This window comes from Diadema antillarum, unplaced genomic scaffold, assembly GCF_040938485.1.
Source record: "Diadema antillarum isolate AM-2024a unplaced genomic scaffold, OU_Dant_1.0 seq00001118_RagTag, whole genome shotgun sequence".
Lineage (NCBI taxonomy): Eukaryota > Metazoa > Echinodermata > Echinoidea > Diadematoida > Diadematidae > Diadema > Diadema antillarum.
In genome coordinates, this window is record NW_027271932.1 from 439,697 (window position 1) to 449,961 (window position 10,265).

Consider the following 10,265-nt stretch of genomic DNA (forward strand, 5'->3'; position numbering starts at 1 on the left):
GGGATGATGGGGGAGGGGAACGGCTCTGTAGGTGATGGTGAGGAGTACGAAAATATGCGAATTTGTATATACCCTAAACATGAGACGTATTTTTTTTCTTTTACTAATCTTCTCTGTCTTGCTCGCTATTTGATCACACTTTCCAGGTGTTAATTAGTGACTAAAACAAATATCCAACTATAGCCTGTACTGAAATTTTGTAGAATGTCTTGATGGTTTACTCACAGTATATACCCTCAAAAGTATGAAAAAGACGTTGATCCCTGTATCCCACCACACTGGCTTCACCCTTAACCCTTACCCCTTAATTCCAGTCAATTCCCAATGGAGGGACAACAATACAGCGTGAATGAGACAGAGAGACAGAGAGAGAGGGAGGGGGGGGGGAGAGAAAAGGGAGGGAGGGGAATGGAGAGAGAGGGAGAGAAAAAAGAACAATAGTACGTGCTGTAGACAACACTCCGAAGTCAAGGTTTGTTTTATATCGATCATAACTCTACTGGCTACTCAGATAACAACGATTGCAATTTCTTGACCCTTGACCCATTGTTTGCTGCGTACATGTGTTATTGAACATCGACAAAAGGGCAGCCTTATCGCACCATCGATCGAAGCTACGACCTGGGGTGTCCAGCCTCCCGTGTCCGAATAAAAGGTGCTACACCTGTATCGATCGCCAGTATTCAGTGGAGGAATGATAATCAAAGGTTACACAACTAACATACCAGTGGTTGCTACGCGACAAAGTATGCCTTCGGGTTACAATTATGATCGATCACTGTTATTATGCTCGATTCTTTGCTTGAAACTCCACATCTTGACAAACCTCTTTCTTGTATCCATTGTTAATTTCTTTTCTTTGATTCTATCTCATCACCTAAAAAACAAATGCCAGTCTGACACTAACTTATTGCTACTTATACAAACGTACCGTGAAGAAGAAAACAATTCAAACAAATACACTAACGATGCACAATTACCGCCATAATAATAACAACAGATTTCGGTTCAATTATGAATATGAAGAGATGAAATCAGAATCTTCTTTTCTCTTGAAATGGTCATCAAAAAAGGGTTAAGGTGGAAGGGAAAATAAATGATTTGTGAAAGTATTCACCTTTACTGTCAAATGTAAGAACGCGATAAAAATTGAATATGTATCTGGGTACGTATCACGAAAATGAATTAGTGCTGTAATAATAGATGGATTTTAGAGTTTTCACAAGGTTACAATGCAAGATAAAATTTTAGAGAATAATGGGAAAAACTCAACTACATTAAGATGAAATGACAGAACAACAAAAACAGCATTACAATGATATCAAACATAGAAATATGTTAACAGTTTCTAACGAACAAATGCCTATACAATTATTCAAGTTCATCAATATGACAACAAAGGAAACTCAAGTTTCACTTTTACGTATATTCTTTTCATTCTTCTTTTCCGGAGCCCGGACGCACAATAAATCTTTGAGTGGTATTCAAATCAATTCAATTCAATTCAAATCAAATTTCATTTCATTTTTCGAAAAGAACATAAACATTTCACATTGCATCATAAGAATTATTATTATTATTATTATTATTATTATTATTATTATTATTATTATTATTATTATCATTATCATTATTATTATTATTATTATTATTATTATTATTATTATTATTATTATTATCTTTATTATTACTATTACCATTACTGTTATCATCCCAATCGTCATTATATTTGTCATTGTTATCATCATTGATTACTAGGCCTATGAGAGGCTTGTCTTTATAAATTTGTAATCATCACAATTATCATCTCGTAAAACTGTTAGTATTAATAAAATAAAATGTGGTTTTCTTTTCGTTGACAGAAAATGCATCAATTGATTTCTTGTACTGTCAGTGAAAATCGAGTGAAAATGTTTCCTCTTAAAGGAGTGAATAACAGAAAAGAGTACATTTAGAGTGAAATTGGAGTGAATTTTGAGTGAAAATTTTCATTTTCACTAATTTTGGAGTGACTTCATGCAAGGATCACTCTTGAAGATTTTGGAGTGATTCTTATCTTTAGAGAGTAGCGAGAATGGAAATCACTTCTTGTCACTTCTTGAATCCTCTCAAATTTCCACCATTAAAAACCATGTACATCTTGTTGTCGTGAGATCACATTATAGTGGTTACACTTGTGATTCTTTGGTTGACAGCTTACTTTAAACATGTTTTCGAGACGATATCTTATTTCTTTGTTCGATTTTCCATCCCTTTTTCGTTCGTTGCAATAAATAGTTTGAAGATGTTGATAATGATTCAAAATGAAATAAAATGTTCGTAAGTTGGTAAGAATATAGATAGATAGATAGATAGATAGATAGATGGATAGTTATATACAGACACACATGAGACACATACATAGATTGAATGAATAGCTGTATGGATGGATACATGAGGTAAACAATGTTCGTTGATCGTCAGAGAGAGAGATGGAGTATGCACTGATGAATTTACGAACATAATACAGACGTAGAATACGAAAGCGGAAATGCTATACAGAGGGAGGAAGTTGGGATGTTAATCAATTTGTGCGAGGGAAATTGAAGTTTTTAGACATAAACATGATAATAACAAATCAAAGTCAAATGCAGTAAGTTTTCGGGTAACTTGGCTCACCACCTTAATATCAATTCAAATTTTAGATTATTGAATACACTGCAGTAAAGACATATCATACACTCTGTTTTTGGAACGCTTCAAGCCAATCTCAAGTGTTTCAAATCTCAGTAAACCATTTTGTTTGCCTCTCTAATTATAATGTTTAACGTCATACGGTTATGTGTCAGGTAAAAATAGCAGGGGTGTAAGAGATGGACACATCAGTGCTAAAAACAGGTTTATAACACTACACATGTAGGAGCAAATGTCATAGGTACAAAAGTTATGAGGTTGAGCATGAATATCTGTCCTAATTGATTTATATTCAAATGTTATCACTGAGTACTATTAATCATGATAACCTTTTCAGGCTCGGAAAGAGTTTATCCCGACAGATTGTTTCTTCTACCAATCTCTAAAATTATTTGAACTTCTTTATCATCAGAAGCAAAAACCGCAAACGACAATTTCTCCGGATGAGTTCATTTATTATTGTCGATTGACGGACAAGCTTAGTACACTTTCTTGCTTCATAGGCTTGACAACAGCAGAACGATAAAACCATAGTTAATCTAACGATTATTCTAACACTCTCATTCTTACCTTGAAACTTCAATGCACCAGAAAGTTTTCTTGCCTTTATATTCGAAAATATATCCTGGGTTACAGGTTTTCTTCGTCATCCGTGCAGGTTGGGTTACAGGTTTTCTTCGTCATCCATGTTTTCTTCGTCGTCCGTAGCTGCCGCTCTAAGATCCCCTCTTATATACTGCCTCCTATATGAACTGCATCAATCACAGAGGTAATTCAGATCAACAGAAGGAGCAGTTTTCGAACACTTTACGGGGATTTATTGTATTTGCATTGCAACAAAAGTCCGATCACAAGAGGATATAGAATCATTTGTTTTTTGGATATCCATCGCCTGGTTTCAGGGGTGTGGTGAGGTTAAACAGAATAAAGGGGGTTTGGGGTGAGACGATGAGAGATGATTTGTAAGGCTGCTTGTCTAAAACTTCATATAGAGACGAGAAGAAACTATATAGGCGACTATCTAACCCCAAGTTTCTCCTGAATACAAGTCGGTATAATTCCCAGAGCCAACAACCCCCAGGGATCTCGACGGCTTAAAAATTGGTTAAGTTGTAGATGAAAAGAACCAAAAATCCAAGCACAAAAGAACCGTCACTTTCGGTGCTTCTGCTGCGGGGTGGACCACAATCGCCGTTTTGCTGTCTCCTCTGCTCATGGATACGGGACGATCTAAATCGCAGCAACTGCTTCTTGCCATGGCACATACAAGAGCTTTGGGTCTGGAGGGCTGACAACATTGACGTCCCTGCCAAGAGCTCTCCATCCCCTCGATCCTCCCCATCAAAAACCAAACCAAACCAAACCAAAACAAAACAAAAGAGAGCAAAAAGCAAAAACGAAATTAAAATGTAATAACTAAAGCACGCACACACAGACAGACAAACAAAGAAACAAACAAAACAAAAATCCCTCCAACATCACCACCCCCATGAACATCTTCCCCCCCCCCAAAAAAAAAAAAAAAAGAAAAGAAAGAAATTTTCTGTGGAAAACGGGGATCGCAAATTGAGGCTGTCTTTTGTACTTGACAACAAACCATGTCTTACTGATTTTTGACAATTTCTTTTTAAAAATTCAGAGCGCAATTTCCACTGTGCGTTCAAGTTTGCTGTAATCACTGAGTAGAAAAAAAAGAAAAAGCAACCCAACAACATATGAATAGAAATGTAGACATTCAAGAAAACTCGGAGGTAAGATAATGAGTACATCGAACTTAGATTCCCATATTTTCACGGAACAATGATGTTAAGTTTTCTGAATAAAAAAAAAAAGATAAAAAAGAAAAAGTTGCATCCTTCTCATCAAATCATTGTTCTGTCGTCATAGATATAATGTAGTTACTAAATCATCGACCAGAAATAATTATGATTATGCAATCTTTTGTTGTAGCAAATACGAAAGTTGCGAGGTGACGGCATCATTGCGTCATGATTGATATTAATGTGGAACCTCGTGTGGAACTTGGAAGTCCCATATACTCTTTTATGTTATGTCCAATTTTGGGGGAACATCTATCATTCGATGAGTGTGACTTTATACTGTCTTTACCAAATCAACCAGAGGAAGAGGGGAGGTGAATTCAGTGCATAAGTGGAGTATCATAAAGTGCATGAAGGGCTTCCACGCGAATCCTCACCCATAACCAGCCATTTTTGTTCACGAATATTTTTGAAGATAGATGAAGACCTTTTTTTCATGGTCTTTATAGTTGTATTATAAGTAAATCTTCATCTATCTTCAAAAATATTCGTGGACAAAAATGGCTGCTTATAGCGCTCCATGGTCCGCGTTTACAAAAGTGACACATTTTGTTGTTGTTGTAATTTCTTGAGTAAAGAGACTGTAGAGAGAAACTGATACATGCATTTGTTTCATCTAGAATAAATTCATGTAATGTCCTCCTTTGTGACGTATTTGCGAGAGAAGTACGATAGCAAAGTTGCAGATGGTCCAAATAAAGTGCTACTGCTGCCAGCTGCTCTACCGGTGGAACGTCCAAAGGGTATAAATGGATTCATATTTATACACTCGTGTTGAATAGCGCCTGCGCTGGTTACATCCTTACGTGCCAAATAAATTCAAATTACTTCCAGACCTAGTTCACTAGACTTTAAGATAAAATAGCATGGTAGCAGTTTCATCAGCATCAGACTTCCTTTAGTATACAACTGTTTTACCAAGTAGTGAGATTGGTCCGACAGGCAACGATATCCTAATCTTCATTGATTTGGTTCGCGCACATTTTCTTTTTTCAAAAAAAAAAAAACAAAAAAAAAAAACGTTTGTGGCTAACAATTTAGCAACTAAAATCACTTCTCCCTACAAGTCAGTGTAGCTAACTTATTACAAGTCTAAAGTAATTGATTAGCGCACAACTTCTTCCCATTGATTTTATGTAAACAGAATAAGTTTTAAAATCGATGGAAAACTTGTGCGGTAATGGCGTCATCACCTACTGTTGTAGTTATGTAATTGTAATTATATTACAGACTGTATTACTGTTTCTAGATGTCTGAGTTAACCTAATTTACACAAGTTATTAGAACATGGTGTTCAATTACACTTTAATTAATGGAGTCAACAACAGGTCAATGCTGATGCAGCCTGTACCCGAAGTATTATTGTCCCGTGTATCCTGTGGGCATCTTACCGTTCATTGTCACTGCTGTGGCCAAAACGCAGTCCCAAGTCTGTAAGACTTTTACCAATAGAGGGAGCTGTGGAGTTCTGCTCTCGGCATCGCAAAACAAGAACATATAATACATTATTACTTCTGATAGAGATTGTGGATCGGAGTGTGGCCGCTAAAAATGGGGTTTCAACAGTCAGTTGAAATCATAATTGTGGAAGGAAAGAGAGGTTGCCTGAGTGTGATATAATTATGCATGTTGATGTTGATGTTAATCAACTTGTAAGCAACTTAGGGAAGCACAACAGGGAAGGCCTGACTTCCTGTACTTTTCTTGCGTTAATGTTTGTCTGCTGTTTGATCACGCACTCTATCGTATTGTCTCGCAAATGCCGAATAAATAATGATAAGCCAGCAAAGAAGAAATTGATAGGAATTAATTCATGTGAAATGACATCCATGATAGAAAATTTAATATACAATGTGATTGTCACGTCTTTTGTTTCAACTTTTACACTAGTTTTAAAACCAGATCTCAAGCAGTTTCTTTTAAGGTGTAGCTGTATACTGGATATTTTGCAGACTTGTATACTAAGACTGATTTCTGTATATACTATTGTAATCTGTGTAAAAATGCACAAAATGTGAAGTGATAGATGGATATATTGATAAAACTAATTGACAGAACGATCTGAAGCTTTTTAAACAATCACCACTTAATACCTCCTGTGGCTTCAAATAAATTCTAATGCAATAACATCACATGATTGCCTGACTACTATATAGTGCTTGATCACCATATGAAGTTTGAAGATTTTGAAGTACGACCTCTGTCATAAAGTAAAAAATAATACCTTTAAAATGATATATTGGTCACTACATATAAAGGTACATTTTTAAAGTTATGGTCAGAAGAAGCAAACATTTTCTTATCGTTCTCTTTATTTTTCTTGACCTTTAAAGGGAAGATAAACCCCAAGAGCAATGTGGATTGAGTGGAAGTAGCAACATTAGTAGAACACATCAGTGAAAGTTTGAAGAAAATCGGACAATCGATGCAAAAGTTATGAATTTTTAAAGTTTTGGTGTTGGAACCGCTGGATGAGGAGACTACTAGAGGTTATGACGTATGAGTGGACAACAATACCAAGAAAATATAACGAAAATACTACAAAAATCCATTTTTCACGAAAATTACAAATTCCATCAACTTGATATTGACATATGTTAAGGGTAGCAATTATTCCGCCTGCTTTCGGAAAGTGGTTGGTCCATTACTCTTTCATAATTCTAGAAAAGTGAATTTTTGTTGTATTTCCATTATATTTTCTTTGTATTGTTGTCCACTCATACGTCATATCCTCTGGTAGTCTCCTCATCCAGCGGTTCCCACACCAAAACGTTAAAAATTCATAACTTTTGCATCGATTGTCCGATTTTCCTCAAACTTTCACTGATGTGTTCTGCTAATGTTGCTGCTTTCACTCAATCCACATTGCTCTTTGGGTTTACCTTCCCTTTAATCCCAAATATCTCCATTTGGCAAATATGGACCTATCGGTTTTTGCGAACAAACTCTTCATATATTATACACACGCACACAGACATATCATGTATACAAACACAAATCAAAGTGATAATTACAGCCAGTTGCCGTCCACTGTAATGCACAAACAAACAGAATGTCTTTTTGTCACACATACACACTTTCAAACCAGATAACTGAATCCCTTTCTGTGTCACAGACTTTGGATGTTGAATACCGGTATACTCTACTCTACACTCCATACAGACTACCCATACTCAACACTCACATTTACACCCAACTCCATAATGACTACTCAACCCTTCCATATTTTTTTCTCTGGTCCACAGGTACTATCATACTCAAAACTCACACATTTACACCCTACTCAATACCGAATACTCTACACTTTTGCACTTACCCCCTACCCAACAATGACTGCAAGTACTCGGCACTCACACCTTCACACCATATTCCATGTACTGACTGCTCGACGCTTACACATGCATATCATACACCCAACTCCATACACAGTCCATTTTCAGGCTCACACTTCACAAGGTTTCCAGCTCCACTCACTATTTATCCACGCAAAGTTACAATAATTACACTCATACAGCAATGGAGTAGTCTTCCTTCTGCTTTATTTTATTTTATCTTTTCCTGCATAAGAGAACATATTTTGTTGAGGCGGCCATGTAAGTAAACTTTGTGGAGTACTGACACTTTGAAATGTACAGATAAAAAGACAAGACACTTTGAGTGTTGAAGCTTGAACTTCATCCATACAATGAAGAGTGTATTTCTTCTCTGACTCAAACCATTGAGTTTTCAGCCAACATTGTTCATACCATCACATGAAAACCAGAAGAAGCATTGTTAAAGGGTGTAAGCACCATATTATTTACTTGAGCAAGGTAAAACACCCTGACTTGTGTGACAGAAGTGATACCATACATTCAAGTAGCTTGTTGCAGCTTTGCATAATACAAATCTATTCAACATCCAACAATTCCAACATTACATTCATATTTTCATCTCCCAGAAGGAAATGAACAAACCTGTACAAAGCAATCACTCAGAGCACACACACACACACACACACAAGCACACATACACACACAAACAAGCTTCTTCACAGACTAGTGGTCACTACAAACTGCGACCAACTAGATTTCGTCACATACAATCGTATGTGCTGTACTAGCAGTAACAAATGTTCAACATGAATTATCATATCTCAGAAGTGATTGAGTGCAAACGCTATTCAGTCTCGTTTTCATTTCAAACTAAAATCACTGTAAACTGACCCTCAAAACAGGGTTGGTACGGTATGCCAGATTCAGGAATGCTGGTGAAAGAAAAAACAAAAGGTACATGTACTTTAGTGCATCACCAGACATTGCTCATAATTATGTAATCTGTGGCCACTATACACAGTGCATTACTTGTATGATCTAGAGGAAATGAAAGGTGGCCACTGGTCACATTAGACAGGTGGCCATTGTATTCAAGGCCACATACACCCCCCCCCTCCAAGCTTGTAATGAGCACATTAATCATGTGGCTGCTAAGATATGTTTGACTGTACATGAGTGCACATTCATTTGATTCTGATATAATGAATGCTTCTTATATCATTTTGTACACGCCATGTATTTTTGTGAATTGGGCCTTGCAAGACAATTTTGCTGAATGGTTGATTATGCAACCAAGAAGCTGAGAAATACATATTTTCTCTTTTTGGAAAAAAAAAAATTAAGAATGATATCCCATCTTGGAGATTTAAATACAGAGTACTTGTGTTACAGGTGGTAATATTTTTGAAGGTTATTCATTTTCTGAATATCAGTTTGCTAGTGAAGGTCATGAAAAAAAAAAGAGAATCGCTAAATCTACTGCGTATCCAGAACCTTGGTTTCATTGAATGTCCAACCATAATTTGAATATTGGTATAGAGGTGATTTATATCAATGGCCGAAATTCCTGAAAAATAAAACAATTTTTATCTTGACCATTGTACACAAATTAACCGGTAAGAGTTTGTTTGAATGTAGAACATACCATATGTAAGCCACAATCCACACACCATTCACCAACAGTACTACAAACTTTCTCCAACATTAAAAGGAGTTTATGTACATTGCATCTTAAAATACAGACACAGAGGAAGCTGAATTGTGAAACTTTTTTTTTCAAAAAACCAAGATACAAGAGTACTGAGGAATTACAGGTATCTGTACACCTTTGAAACAACCAACAAAATATCTACCATCCTGGTAAGATTTTCCCTTCATATGCACTTACTAATACAGGGTAAGAAGTGAGTCACAGAAAGACAATTAAACTTGTGGTGTGCACAAAACCTGTTCCACATAAAAGATTTAAAATGGCATGGAAAAATACAGATGTGGATTGAGTGAATGCAGCAAATGCTAGGAAAACATCAGCAAAGTTTGAGGAAAATCAGACAATCCATTGAAAAGTTATGAATTCTAAAGTTTTGGTGCAGCCATCGTTAGATGGAGAACAGTGCAACAGTTAGTGATATCACGCATGGACAATGATATAAAGAAAATATAAAGAGAATTCCACAACATTTTATTTCTTTTTAGTCAAAAGTACCTCTAGATACAGACATCATTATGTGAAGGGTAATACAATTTCCCTGTTTTGTGAAAGAGGTTAGTCAAGTGCATTTTCATTATGCTAAAAAAAATGAAAAAATTTTAAATTATCTTCATTTTTTTTCCATATCATTGTCCATGCATGCCGTCAGGAAGTCTGAAGGTCTCCCAATTCAGCAATGGCAGTTGAAACTTTAAAAACTCATAACTATTGAATGGACGATCCTTTTTTTTTTCTTAAACATCACAG